We start from the raw sequence: 15529 nt of genomic DNA, 5'->3' as shown, positions 1-15529 counted from the left end.
AGTTTTTTTAACTTTAAAAACATTTTAAAAAAAAAATATAAAAATTTAAATAAAAGTTAAATTACTTTTACAATGGTTGTCTGTCATTTCTTTCTGCGGCGAAATATGTTTACAAAAAAAAGGTAAAATAATTTCAAAGGTCAAATGGTATTCAAAACCAGGTATATAACTGTAAGCATCGTTCCTATTCTGCTGTGTTCCGGACTTTGCCCTTACTGTTGCCCTTAAGCCTGGCTTCATTCGGCCATACTGGTTCCTGTGACATCACCGCCTGTTGGTCCCGCCCGCCGGGTTTAAATAGCTTTCCTGGACGTGACTACCTTGCTTGTATATCTCGTCCTGTACCTGATCTGCTAGCTGGGAGTTGCACGCTGTGCTACCTCCTTCCTTCCTTCTGAATCCACCTGGATTACCTGCTGCCTAACCGCCGCCGCCTGGACCTTCTGACGGTGTCTGCCTGAAGGCTCCTTCCAGCCCTGCCTCCACCGCTCACCGCTCCTACAGCACTCACGGTATGCGCTGAAGATCTTGACTGCTGTGTGCGGTTCACCGGAGAGACTTATCCCTGCTACCTTTACACATTCAGTATCAATTACCTAGTGACTTTCTCTGCCACTGCACTGTGCTCGAAGATTCCCCTCCCGCAAGGGAGAGGGCTAAGTGACTGTCCTTGCCTGCATTCTTAAGACTGTGTCTGCTTACATCTACATAGTGCTGGTGTGCAACTTGCTATCTACTGGACTGAGTTCTGCTGCTGTTACCACTGCTGTCATTGTCTGGCTCCGCCAGCACCTGTGCTGTTCTGTGCTGCTTGTTTAATACAAACTACTTTCACGTATACCTGTGTTTGTGACTCTATCATCTAGCCACTGTCTTCATAGAAACCTACTATACATCATTACAGGATATACAAGCCACCAATATGGAGACCGCAGGTGTAGAGTCCCTGGAGAAACGTGTAAGCAAGCAGCTTGCTTTGATACGGCAGGATGTGGCAGGCATTAGGACCCAGCTGGACACGCTGGAGCAACGTATCGAACACAACGCCGGGGCAGCAGAGGCACAGTTGCAACGACTGGCAAATCGGATTACGGCGCTGGAACAAGCAGCTCCTCTTCAGGGTGATCGTGTTCTGGCGTTGGAGCAAGCGATTCCTATGCAGCTCGATCGGATTGCTGCTCTGGAACAGGCCCCAGCCGCGCAGGTAGCAGGTGCTGCCCGGGATACTACACCGACCTTCCCGAAGCTTCCACCCTTCCGGTTCGCTGGTGAGAGGGATAAATTCCGAGGATTTTTGAACCAGTGCCGGATCTTCTTTGCTGCTCATGCCCCACAGTTCACTACTGAACGCTCCAAAGTTCTGACTATAGTCATGCTGCTGTCTGGTAAGGCGCTCGCATGGGCCAACCCTTTGATTGAGACCGACGACCCCCTGCTTAACTCTATGGACAATTTCATTGCCGCAATGACGCAGATGTTTGATGACCCGAACCGAGCTAATACTGCTGAGACGACGCTGCTGACCCTTCGGCAGGGGAAGCGTTCGGTGCTGGAGTATGCATTGGACTTCCGTAGATGGGCTTTAGACACCACCTGGAACGGGGCAGCCAAGCAGGCCATCTTCCGCAGGGGATTGTCTACGGCAGTTAAGGATGAACTGGCACGCGGGGACTCGCCCGTGCTTCTTGGGGACTTCATCAATCACTGCATCCGCATTGACAATCGACTCTCCGAGCGCAGACAGGAGCGCTGGTCTGATCTACGGTTTAATAACACTGTTCCGTTCTCTTCTCCCTCCAGAGATGTCACCAGCAGGAGGAATCCCGAGCCCGAACCGATGCAGGTGGATGCCGTACGTAGAAATCCTCCTGATGCCCGCAAGGAGCATCGCTTTAAGGAAAACCTGTGCTTCTACTGCGGGGGGACCGGTCACTTCATCTCCGAGTGTCCAGTCAGGAGACGTAAGACGGCTGCAGCTATCATTGATTGTAACTCCGAGGCGGGGGAGTCCTGCGTCCTAGATCTGAACAATTCGGGGGGCAGAGACAATCAGAGAGACCTGGACTTTGCCGATATGAATTCGCTGGCATCTCTTCCATTGAACGCAGTGGTGATCTCGATGACATCCGTCGTTTCCTCCTACTTCGCTACTAAGAAGAATTCCCACTATTACCTATCCTTGAGGGTCTGCTTCCAGGGTCGGTGTGTCGAGAGCGCCGCCATGTTGGACTCCGGGGCCAGTGGGAACTTCATGGATATCGCGTTTGCAAGGAAGCATGGAATCAGGGCAGTGAAGAGGGAGTCGTCAGTCTTGATGGAGACAGTAGACGGGTCGCCACTTACATCTGGACCGGTAACCATGGAGACTGAGTCGGTGAAGGTATGCATTGGAGAGGAACATGTGGAACATTTGTCCTTTTTACTAATATCTTCTCACTTCCCTATTATCCTGGGGTTACCTTGGCTCCAGGTTCAGAATCCTCGCATCAACTGGGAGACCAGGGAAGTGCAGTTCCCTCCAAGTTCTAACAGCAACCCCGCTATTCCTAAGGTCGCTGCTATCCCCAAGGTAGTAGCTACGACTGAGGGACAATTACCACCGGAGTATCAGGATCTGGCAGAGGTATGTGACAAGAAGAGGGCAGATATGTTACCTCCCCACCGGCCTTATGATTGCCCGATAGAACTGGTATCTGGGGCGGAGATCCCATTCGGGCGTATTTACCCTTTGTCTGGTCCTGAATTAAAGGCCTTGAAGGACTTCATCGACGAGAATCTCGCCAAGGGCTTCATCCGACCGTCTACTTCTCCTGCAGGTGCACCAATCTTCTTCGTGAAGAAAAAGGACGGGGGTCTGCGTCCTTGCATGGACTACCGTGATTTAAACAAGGTAACGGTCATGAATCGGCACCCGCTACCCTTAATCTATGAACTACTGGAGAGGGTGAAGCAGGCTAAGATATTCACCAAACTGGATCTTCGGGGAGCCTACAATCTCGTGAGAATTCGGTCTGGAGATGAGTGGAAGACGGCCTTCCGCTGTCGTTATGGACACTTCGAGTCACGGGTCATGCCGTTCGGACTAAGAAATGCTCCTGCAACCTTTCAGCATTTTGTTAATGACATTTTCCGAGATGTGCTTGATGTATTTATGGTTGTGTATCTCGATGACATTTTAATCTTTTCCAGTGATCTCGAGGAACATCGGCTCCACGTGAGGACAGTGCTGCAATGCCTGCTGCATAACCATCTTTACATCAAATTGGAGAAATGCGAGTTCCACAGGGCAACAGTGCAGTTCCTCGGTTATGTCATCTCTCCACAGGGTCTCCAGATGGACGATCAAAAGACCAGAGCGATCCAGGAGTGGCCAGCGCCAGGATCGGTGAAAGAAGTTCAGAGGTTTGTGGGATTCGCCAACTTCTATAGGCGCTTCATCCGTAACTTCTCTGAGATTGTGGCACCCATCACCCAACTGACTAAGAAGGGGGTACCGTTCCGGTGGACTCCGCAAGCCCAGGAGGCGTTCACACGGCTGAAGGACAAATTTGTGTCGGCTCCCATCTTAAGACATCCAGACCCAGACCTGAGCTTTACTCTTGAGGTGGACGCATCGGATGTCGCCATCGGCGCAGTGTTGTCACAGAGAGGAGGTGAGAAGGCAGTTCTTCATCCTTGTGCCTTTCTTTCTCAGAAGCTATCCCCGGCGCAGAAGAACTATGACGTAGGGAACAAGGAGTTACTGGCGATTGTGACGGCATTCAAGGAGTGGAGACACTTGCAGCTGGGGTCCTCAACTCCGATTACAGTTCTTACCGACCACCGAAACTTGGAATTCATGCAGTCCGTAAGATGTTTGAACCCACGTCAGGCACGTTGGAGCTTGTTTCTAAACCAATTCAACTTCATCATCTCCTACAGGTCGGGGGCACGGAATGGTAAGGCAGATGCGCTATCTAGGATTGCTGCTCCTGAGGAAGTGATTGAGTCGTCTCCTAGTACTGTTGTGTCTCCCGCTCATTTCATCTCTGCAATCCATCATCAGGATCTTCTGTCTGAGATCAAAGCAGCATACGCAGCAGATCCGTTGCTAAGGCAACCTACCCCCGAAGTAAGCCTAAATTTCAGTGGAGGAGTGTGGTTACAGGAGAATCGGCTGTATGTACCAGAAGTGACAAGACTTGAAGTCCTCCGACTGATCCATGATTCTAAGATTGGGGGACATCGTGGAATAACGAAGACCCAAGAGTTCCTGGCTCGGTACTTCTGGTGGCCTTCGTACCGGAAGGACGTGGAGGGATACGTGTCATCCTGCGAGGTATGTGCTCGGTTCAAGACGCCTCGTGCGTCGCCTTCCGGGTTGTTACAACCCTTGCCTATACCATCTCGTCCCTGGAGATCCATCTCAATGGACTTTATTGTTGAACTACCGGTCTCCAAGGGTAAGAACACCATTCTAGTGGTCGTGGACCGCCTCACTAAGGCAGCACACTTTATCCCTTGCGCTGGATTACCCACAGCAAGACAGACTGCAGACTTGTTGATTCAAGAGGTGGTCCGTCTGCACGGGGTCCCGGATGAGGTGATCTCGGATCGTGGGGTGCAGTTCACGTCTAGGTTCTGGAGGTGTTTCTGCGCGGCTCTGGATATTAGAGTAAGTCTGTCTTCGGCTTACCATCCACAGACCAATGGACAGACGGAACGTACGAATCAGACCCTGGAGCAGTACCTCCGTTGCTACTTAAGTCATCTGCAGGACGATTGGGTAGATCTGCTTCCCCTGGCAGAGTTCACATATAACAACTCGCAGCACTCCTCGACTAAGCAGTCACCGTTCTTTGCTAATCAGGGTTACCACCCAAGCATCTTGCCGCAGTTCCCCAAGGAGGCTGCAGTGCCTGCTGTGTCTGACCATCTTTCCTTCTTACAGCAGAATTTGGAAGCTCTAAAGACCACCTTGACGACAGCGCAGGAGAGGTATAAGAGAGCAGCAGATCGTACCAGGAGGCCGGCTCCGGTGTATAGGGTGGGAGATACGGTCTGGTTGTCTACCAAGAATCTGAGGGTGAGGGCACCGACTGTCAAGTTGGACAGAAGTTTGTAGGGCCATACAAGATCGTGGCTCTAGTGAATTCGGTAGCGGTGCGTCTGAAATTGCCCCCTGCCTGGAAGGTTCACCCGGTGTTCCATGTTTCCCTACTAAAGCCAGTTGTACCAAATTCCTTCCCAGGGCGTACTTCCTCTCCTCCAGCTCCAGTGCTCGTTGATGGACATGAACAATATGTCGTGGAGAAGATTCTGGATTCACGGATCTTCAGAAGGAAGCTGCAATACCTGGTCAAGTGGCAAGGATACTCTGTCGAGGAGAATTCCTGGGAACCGGTGGAGAATATCTGTGCTCCGCGGCTGCTGGAGCAGTTTCATCTAAGGTACCCGGACAAGCCTGGTCGAAGATTGTCCGGAGGACATTCTTTAAGGGGGGAATAATGTAAGCATCGTTCCTATTCTGCTGTGTTCCGGACTTTGCCCTTACTGTTGCCCTTAAGCCTGGCTTCATTCGGCCATACTGGTTCCTGTGACATCACCGCCTGTTGGTCCCGCCCGCCGGGTTTAAATAGCTTTCCTGGACGTGACTACCTTGCTTGTATATCTCGTCCTGTACCTGATCTGCTAGCTGGGAGTTGCACGCTGTGCTACCTCCTTCCTTCCTTCTGAATCCACCTGGATTACCTGCTGCCTAACCGCCGCCGCCTGGACCTTCTGACGGTGTCTGCCTGAAGGCTCCTTCCAGCCCTGCCTCCACCGCTCACCGCTCCTACAGCACTCACAGTATGCGCTGAAGATCTTGACTGCTGTGTGCGTTTCACCGGAGAGACTTATCCCTGCTACCTTTACACATTCAGTATAAATTACCTAGTGACTTTCTCTGCCACTGCACTGTGCTCGAAGATTCCCCTCCCGCAAGGGAGAGGGCTAAGTGACTGTCCTTGCCTGCATTCTTAAGACTGTGTCTGCTTACATCTACATAGTGCTGGTGTGCAACTTGCTATCTACTGGACTGAGTTCTGCTGCTGTTACCACTGCTGTCATTGTCTGGCTCCGCCAGCACCTGTGCTGTTCTGTGCTGCTTGTTTAATACAAACTACTTTCACGTATACCTGTGTCTGTGACTCTATCATCTAGCCACTGTCTTCATAGAAACCTACTATACATCATTACAATAACTGTGGGTAAATTTTAGCTTTTTGCCACAGTTGTGTTCCTGGTTGTGTTTGAAGCAAAGTATTTCACCTAAAAAGTTGTGTTTATTGTTGGTGATTTCCTAACAATGTACACAACTTTTGTTAAAAGGTGAAATACTTTGCATAAAACACAACCAGGTACACACCTGTGGCCTAAAGCTAAAAATAGTAAGACCATGACAAGATAGCCAACTTTGGTTGGCAAAGGTATATACTGTTGGTCCAGAAGGTACACAAGTTTGGTTAGGGCACAAATCTTTCACACTCTGTCATCCTGCCAGTGTACTCTGCCTTGAGGTGACATAAAGTATAGTGCAAAATTGTCCCTCATTACTGAAACCGTCACAGAACTTCTAGTGGTAATGTCATGGTAATCTTGCAAGGTGGTTTCTTCAGAGGTGTCCTCAATGGAAATGGGTTCCTTGCAGATAACAAAATTGTGGAGTACCACGCAAGCTTTGATCACCTCGTCCACAGTTTCTGTCTTGAGGTTGATCGCAGTCAATAGGACCCGCCATTTGGCTGTCAGAATACCAAAGGTACATTCAACCATTCTTCTTGCTCTTGTGAGGCGGTAATTAAAAATGCGTTTTGTTCTTGACAATCCTCTGCTAGAGTACGGTTTCAAAAGGTGTTCTGACAGCTGGAAGGCTTCATCCCCTACACAGACAAATGGCATAGGTGGACCAGATGTTTGCGGCAGCGGTCTAGGGGGTGGGAACTGGAAGGTGTTTCCATACAGTTTATGCCCCATGGCAGACAGTTTGAAAACTTGAGAGTCATTGGAGCGGCCATAGGCCCCAATATCAACAGCAATAAATTTGTATTCCGCGTCAGCGATGGCCATGAGGACAATTGAAAAATATTTCTTGTAATTGAAATATTCCGATCCCGATCCGGCTGGCTTTACAATGCGGATATGTTTCCCGTCCACAGCGCCCAAGCAGTTGGGAAACTGACATATCTGTTGAAACTTTTCTGAAATTTCAATCCACCTCTCTGTTGTGGGCTCTGGTAAAAACTCTTCAGCTAAGGAGTCCCACAGTGCACGGCATGTGTACTTCACTATTCCAGATATGGTGGAAATCCCGAGTCTGTACTGGAAATGCAGTGACGAAAGGGATTCTCCAGTTGCAAGAAATCTGTGGGGAATTAAAAAACAATAAATTAGTTTTAAATCACAGCATTACATACCAAAACTCAGCTATAACACTTGGAGATACAAACTACCACCAACAAGATTGCAGTGAAAGTGTGCTCTGATGCGAGCACATCCAATAAATGTGGCTTACCTTAAAGTCACCATCAGACGCTCTGCGGGTGAAACAGAGAAGCGGCAATAGGTGTCCGCTTTTCTTATGAGGTGTGCAATGCGCTCCACCAAGTAATCAAAATTCTCCATTTTCATCCGAACATATCCAAAAAATTTATCCGGGTTTCGTCTAAGGTCCATGCAGAGTGTAGAATAGACCCCACGCGTCATTCTCTTGGCTGTGATGGGGTGGATCCACAAACGTCGTCTACGATGCCTGATGCGCTGCTGTCTCGCTCTCTCCTTCTCCAGAACAATCACCCTCAAACGATTCGCCTCCGCTGTAAAATCCGCCAAATTCTTCAAAATATTTCCAATCACAACATCCATCTTCGCCAGTAACTTGCTCTTCTCTCCAACCTGCACTTTCTCCTCTACAACCTGTCAAAGAAGGGCTGTAGGAACATGCTATATATAGTTTTCCAGTAGCCAATCCCGTTCGGAAGGCCACAAGGGGCGATTTTAAAAACCGGACCCGGCGTAATCCGTCGAAAAACGGAACAAAAACCGGATGAACCGGATGAGACGGATCCGGTTTTGTCTGTGAAGAACAAGACGGATCCGGCAGAAAAACGGATCCGTCACATCCGGTTTTACGAAATATTTGCCGGATCCGGCGCTCCGGCACGACGCCGGATCGCGCCTGACGCCGAAAACCTGATGTGTGAAAGTAGCCTTACACTGATTATTACCAACATTGTGCGGCCCGATGTCCCTGCAGGGCCAACACCTGCGTCACCATCCCACTTACATTGTTCTGATCAGACCCCATGAAGAGGAAGAGCGGACCCCCTGACATTTTGTGGTCATTGAACCCTTGAGTCTAGAACACCCCGTCACGTGCATTCTGACGTCTCTTTAACCCCTTCCTGATATCTAGTGTTCAAACATGGAGGATGCCAGGTGCGCGTCTGTGGAGTGTGCTCAGATTGCTGACGTTTAACCACTTCACTGCTGCTGACAGCCTGACAGTGACATTTAAAAGGGAACCTGTCATATAATAATGCTAATAGCCTGTAGATACGGTGTTAATCTGCAAGTTAATAGTATTTTAAACCTGCCCGGTGTCAGCACTGAGAGCCCCGTTGCCAGGAGGAAATTAACCTTCCACCTGCAGTGTTCACCTTCCAGTCATAGAGGTTTGTCTGATGCATCTACAGTCACCACCCAGTGTATAGAGAGCGGCAGCTATTATCGCACCCCGGCACTGACTGTCAGCCGGCTCAGCATTAGGGCTGTCAGTCAGTGCCGAGGAGCAGATTCAGGCGCTGCTCACTGTATACTGAGGGGGTCGCTGAAGCCGCACCGGCCGCACCTCTATGGCTGGAAGCCGATCGCTGCCGGGGGAATAAAGTTAATTTCGTCCTGGCAGAGGGGCTCTCAGTGCAGGAGCCGGGCAAGATCAAACCATTATTAACCTGCAGATTAACCCCATGTCTGAAGGTTAATGTTATTTTACATGACAGGTTCCCTTTATGTGGTTGGGTGCCCTAGTCCCCTGCACGGTGATCTGACTTTCTCCTCCAGTACGGAGAGTTCTGTGCTTCTACACCTGGAGAGCAAGTGGTGAATAGACGCGGGGCCGGAGAACGGCTGGAAAGCCTCCATGTCAGACTCTGACGGGTGATCGGCTCCAGCACGTTCCATCTTTATGTCAGGACAGCGACTCGTGTCCCGAGGTCTGAGGGACGGTCCGGTGCCGATATTTATCCAGGACTTTGTGCACAGAACGGAGAAAGTAATTTGTCACAAAGAAGAAGAGAGAAAATGAAGGAGGAGTCCAAGGAAGGTGACACAAGTGTCAGCCAAGAGGGAGGAGCTGGACGCCGACCACGACTGATACATTGAGCCTGCACCGATTCTCAGGGACGGACGAGCAACAGCGGAATAGGGGGAAAAATCACCCGTACATTAACCCCAACTCTGCTGAATAACAATCCACAACAGACATAAGGACAGAAAGAACGCACAGAAGAGAACGGACAGAAGGATGAGACATCTGCAGACAAAATGTGACCGATGCTCTAAGGAAGGAGAAAGATTCTGAAAGAAGAGAACGAAGACTCAAGACTGATGAAGACGAGACGACAGCGGAGAAACCGCGACTCACAGATCAGAAGAAAATAATCAGGGAAATGAAAGCTGTTGTCAGACGGAGAAAATGTAGAGAAAACCAGAGCAAGTCTGGAGAAAACTCATCTATTATAGGAGGACGCCGGAGAGACGTCATCACATCCACCGGAGCCAACAAGGAGCCTCGCTGCTCACCTCGTGGTGTAAGAGGCCGGCGCTCCTCCATCATCACGGCCTGGTACCGATCCTGGTGTCCTTCTAGATACTCCCACTCCTCCATGGAGAGATAGACAGCGACGTCCTGACACCTTATAGGAACCTGACAACAACGACACCATCATCACCCAGAATCCTCCAGTGCTGTATAATGTCCCAGCAGTCACCTCTCCGCTCATCACCCAGAATCCTCCAATGCTGTCCTGTATAATGTCCCAGAAGTCACCTCTGCGCTCATGACCCAGAATCCTCCAGAGCCGTCCTGTATAATGTCCGAGCAGTCACCTCTGCGCTCATCACCCAGAATCCTCCAGTGCCCTCCTGTATAATGTCCCAGCAGTCACGTCTCCGATCATCACCCAGAATCCTCCAGTGCCGTCCTGTATAATGTCCCAGTAGTCACCTCTCCGCTCATCACCCAGAATCCTCCAGTGCCGTCCTGTATAATGTCCCAGCAGTCACCTCTCCGCTCATCACCCAGAATCCTCCAGTGCCGTCCTGTATAATGTCCCAGGAGTCACCTCTCCGCTCATCACCCAGAATCCTCCAGTGCCGTCCTGTATAATGTCCCAGCAGTCACCTCTCCGCTAATCACCCAGAATCCTCCAGTGCCGTCCTGTATAATATTCCAGCAGTCACTTCTCCGCTCATCACCCAGAATCCGCCAGTGCCGTCCTGTATAATATCCCAGCAGTCACCTCTCCGCTCATCACCCAGAATCCGCCAGTGCCATCCTGTATAATGTCCCAGCAGTCACCTCTCCGCTCATCACCCTGAATCCTCCAGTGCCGTCCTGTATAATGTCCCAGCAGTCACCTCTCCGCTCATCACCCAGAATCCTCCAGTGCCGTCCTGTATAATGTCCCAGCAGTCACCTCTCCGCTCATCACCCAGAATCCTCCAGTGCCGTCCTGTATAATATCCCAGCAGTCACCTCTCCGCTCATCACCCAGAATCCTCCAGTGCCGTCCTGTATAATATCCCAGCAGTCACCTCTCCGCTCATCACCCAGAATCCGCCAGTGCCGTCCTGTATAATGTCCCAGCAGTCACCTCTCCGCTCATCACCCAGAATCCGCCAGTGCCATCCTGTATAATGTCCCAGCAGTCACCTCTCCGCTCATCACCCAGAATCCTCCAGTGCCGTCCTGTATAATGTCCCAGCAGTCACCTCTCCGCTCATCACCCAGAATCCTCCAGTGCCGTCCTGTATAATGTCCCAGCAGTCACCTCTCCGCTCATCACCCAGAATCCTCCAGTGCCGTCCTGTATAATGTCCCAGCAGTCACCTCTCCGCTCATCACCCAGAATCCTCCAGTGCCGTCCTGTATAATGTCCCAGGAGTCACCTCTCCGCTCATCACCCAGAATCCTCCAGTGCCATCCTGTATAATGTCCCAGCAGTCACCTCTCCGCTCATCACCCAGAATCCTCCAGTGCCGTCCTGTATAATATCCCAGCAGTCACCTCTCCGCTCATCACCCAGAATCCGCCAGTGCCGTCCTGTATAATATCCCAGCAGTCACCTCTCCACTCATCACCCAGAATCCGCCAGTGCCGTCCTGTATAATGTCCCAGCAGTCACCTCTCCGCTCATCACCCAGAATCCTCCAGTGCCGTCCTGTATAATGTCCCAGCAGTCACCTCTCCGCTCATCACCCAGAATCCTCCAGTGCCGTCCTGTATAATATCCCAGCAGTCACCTCTCCGCTCATCACCCAGAATCCTCCAGTGCCGTCCTGTATAATGTCCCAGCAGTCTCCTCTCCGCTCATCACACAGAATCCTCCAGTGCCGTCCTGTATAATGTCCCAGCAGTCACCTCTCCGCACATCACCCAGAATCCTCCATTGCCATCCTGTATAATGTCCCAGCAGTCACCTCTCCGCTCATCACCCAGAATCCTCCAGTGCCGTCCTGTATAATGTCCCAGCAGTCACCTCTCCGCTCATCACCCAGAATCCTCCAGTGCCGTCCTGTATAATGTCCCAGCAGTCACCTCTCCGCTCATCACCCAGAATCCTCCAGTGCCGTCCTGTATAATGTCCCAGCAGTCACGTCTCCGATCATCACCCAGAATCCTCCAGTGCCGTCCTGTATAATGTCCCAGCAGTCACCTCTCCGCTCATCACCCAGAATCCTCCAGTGCCGTCCTGTATAATGTCCCAGCAGTCACCTCTCCGCTCATCACCCAGAATCCTCCAGTGCCGCCTGTATAATGTCCCAGGAGTCACCTCTCCGCTCATCACCCAGAATCCTCCAGTGCCGTCCTGTATAATGTCCCAGCAGTCACCTCTCCGCTCATCACCCAGAATCCTCCAGTGCCGTCCTGTATAATATCCCAGCAGTCACCTCTCCGCTCATCACCCAGAATCCGCCAGTGCCGTCCTGTATAATATCCCAGCAGTCACCTCTCCGCTCATCACCCAGAATCCTCCAGTGCCGTCCTGTATAATGTCCCAGCAGTCACCTCTCCGCTCATCACCCAGAATCCTCCAGTGCCGTCCTGTATAATATCCCAGCAGTCACCTCTCCGCTCATCACCCAGAATCCTCCAGTGCCGTCCTGTATAATGTCCCAGCAGTCTCCTCTCCGCTCATCACACAGAATCCTCCAGTGCCATCCTGTATAATGTCCCAGCAGTCACCTCTCCGCTCATCACCCAGAATCCTCCAGTGCAGTCCTGTATAATGTCCCAGAAGTCACCTCTCCGCTCATCACCCAGAATCCTCCAGAGCCGTCCTTTATAATGTCCCAGCAGTCACCTCTCCGCTCATCACCCAGAATCCTCCAGTCCCCTCCTGTATAATGTCCCAGCAGTCACCTCTCCGCTCATCACCCAGAATCCTCCAGTCCTGTATAATGTCCCAGCAGTCACCTCTCCGCTCATCACCCAGAATCCTCCAGTGCCGTCCTGTATAATGTCCCAGCAGTCACCTCTCCGCTCATCACCCAGAATCCTCCAGTGCCGTCCTGTATAATGTCCCAGCAGTCACCTCTCCGCTCATCACCCAGAATCCCCCAGTGCCATCCTGTATAATGTCCCAGCAGTCACCTCTCCGCTCATCACCCAGAATCCCCCAGTGCCGTCCTGTATAATGTCCCAGCAGTCTCCTCTCCGCTCATCACCCAGAATCCTCCAGTGCCGTCCTGTATAATGTCCCAGCAGTCACCTCTCCGCTCATCACCCAGAATCCACCAGTGCCGTCCTGTATAATGTCCCAGCAGTCACCTCTCCGCTCAGCAGCTCGATCATCTTGTTGATGAGCTCCAGGATCTTCTTGTTCCTCTCATGTATCGGGGAGTGCGGGGGAGGCTCTGTGATGGGGCCCGGGCTCCGCCCTCCTGACTCCTGGAGATGGATGATGGGAGTCACACAGTCCCCCGGTGTCTTCCTCACTATTGTGTAGTCCTGTGTATGGAGAGAGACACTTAGGGAGAAGAATTCCTTCCCGACTCCAGATCTGACAATCAGTAGAAATCCCGGGATCAATAACCGTCTCCAGTAATCTGGGGCCATAACCGGGAATATTATTACACTCCGGACAGACATCCCGGCCCCTCTACAGCTCTTACAGGGAATCCCCATGACAACTCCTCTGGGCAGAGAGCTCCACAGAATCCCTGCTCTTACAGTAAAGAATCCTTCTCTCCTATTCTGGATTTCCTCTTCCCGGTGTCGGACTCGTCACATCACACAATAAAGCTGATAGAAATGTAGAGGAGTTACCTCTCCGCTCAGCAGGGAGATGATCTCCAGGGCGCAGTGGAATAATCTCCTGGTGGTCTCATCCCTGTCCTCGTCCATCCTCGGGGGTCATTCAGGAGGAGGAGGGATGAGCACTGGATCAGCTGGAGGGATCTCGTCCTGCCGGCGTCTTCATGATGGAGGAGAAGATGGAAATCACAGGGGACGAGAGAACGACAATCACTAAATTCTGCCCAAATATCAACATTTATCAGGAAGAATCTGGAGGAAAAGCCACAAAACTCCACCGCGGCCTCCTCCGCCGATCTGACCGCTCATCATCAGCCTCGTAGGCGGAGGACGGTCACCGTGGTAACTACACTGCCAGCGGGGGACGGTCACCGTGGTAACTACACTGCCAGCGGGGGACGGTCACCGTGGTAACTACACCTCCAGCGGGGGGACGGTCACCGTGGTAACTACACCTCCAGCAGGGGGGCCGGTCACCGTGGTAACTACACCTCCAGCGGGGGGACGGTCACCGTGGTAACTACACCGCCAGCGGGGGGCGGTCACCGTGGTAACTACACCTCCAGCGGGGGACGGTCACCGTGGTAACACCTCCAGCGGGGGACGGTCACCGTGGTAACTCCACCTCCAGCGGGGGATGGTCACCGTGGTAACTCCACCTCCAGCGGGGGGACGGTCACCGTGGTAACTCCACCTCCAGCGGGGGACGGTCACCGTGGTAACTCCACCTCCAGCGGGGGCCGTGAGGGGAGGAGGAGACGCTGCACATCCCCCATACAACGCTGCCCGTCCCCAACACTGAGGAGCCGCAGTCACATGGAGCAGGAGCCTCCACAGGAACAGCTCTGATCTCCCCCCACACTCTCCTCTCACAGATTCACCACAAACCCTCCTGTCATCTCACCGGAATGGCGGGAACCGGAAATCTGCTGCTGGCTGACCCCAGAGAACACGAGCTGCGCACACCCGGGACGGAGCGGCTGCACTGAGCGCGGGAGGACCTGTGGTGACGTCACCGTCATGTGATCAAGGGGCGGGGCTCAGGAGAGAGGTGTGAAGGACCTGTGGTGACGTCTTCGACCTTTGGTGACGTCATCGTCATGTGATCATGGCCGGTCTCAGGAGAGAAGTACTGAACGACCTGTGGTGACGTCATAGCTGTGTGGGGGGTGCTGTCACTGATGAGGCTGTGGGGGAGGGTGCTGTCACTGATGAGGCTGTGGAGGGAGGGTGCTGTCACTGATGAGGCTGTGGGGGAGGATGCTGTCACTGATGAGGCTGTGGGGGAGGGTGCTGTCACTGATGAGGCTGTGGGGGAGGGTGCTGTCACTGATGAGGCTGTGGAGGGAGGGTGCTGTCACTGATGAGGCTGTGGGGGAGGGTGCTGTCACTGATGAGGCTGTGGGGGGAGGGTGCTGTCACTGATGAGACTGTGGGGGAGGGTGCTGTCACTGATGAGGCTGTGGGGGGAGGGTGCTGTCACTGATGAGGCTGTGGGGGAGAGGGTGCTGTCACTGATGAGGCTGTGGGGGGAGGGTGCTGTCTCTGATGAGGCTGTGGGGGGAGGGTGCTGTCACTGATGAGGCTGTGGAGGGAGGGTGCTGTCACTGATGAGACTGTGGGGGAGGGTGCTGTCACTGATGAGGCTGTGGGGGGAGGGTGCTGTCACTGATGAGGCTGTGGGGGAGAGGGTGCTGTCACTGATGAGGCTGTGGGGGGAGGGTGCTGTCACTGATGAGGCTGTGGGGGGAGGGTGCTGTCACTGATGAGGCTGTGGGGGGAGGGTGCTGTCACTGATGAGGCTGTGGAGGGAGGGTGCTGTCACTGATGAGGCTGTGGGGGAGAGGGTGCTGTCACTGATGAGGCTGTGGGGGGAGGGTGCTGTCTCTGATGAGGCTGTGGGGGGAGGGTGTTGTCACTGATGAGGCTGAGGGAGGAGGGTGCTGTCACTGATGAGGCTGAGGGAGGAGG

General features: G+C 52.5%; 1 pseudogene; it reads right to left on the bottom strand.

Annotated features, from left to right (window-relative positions):
• The window catches only part of LOC141054891 (uncharacterized), a 63847-nt pseudogene extending 49112 nt beyond the window's left edge, over positions 1–14735 (bottom strand).
• Between the last annotated feature and the right edge of the window lie 794 nt (positions 14736–15529).

This window comes from Dendrobates tinctorius, unplaced genomic scaffold (assembly GCF_039654945.1).
Source record: "Dendrobates tinctorius isolate UK_male_01 unplaced genomic scaffold, ASM3965494v1 ptg000180l, whole genome shotgun sequence".
NCBI lineage: Eukaryota > Metazoa > Chordata > Amphibia > Anura > Dendrobatidae > Dendrobates > Dendrobates tinctorius.
Note: the sequence above shows the minus strand (reverse complement) of the source record. Positions and strands in the feature narration are given on the sequence as shown.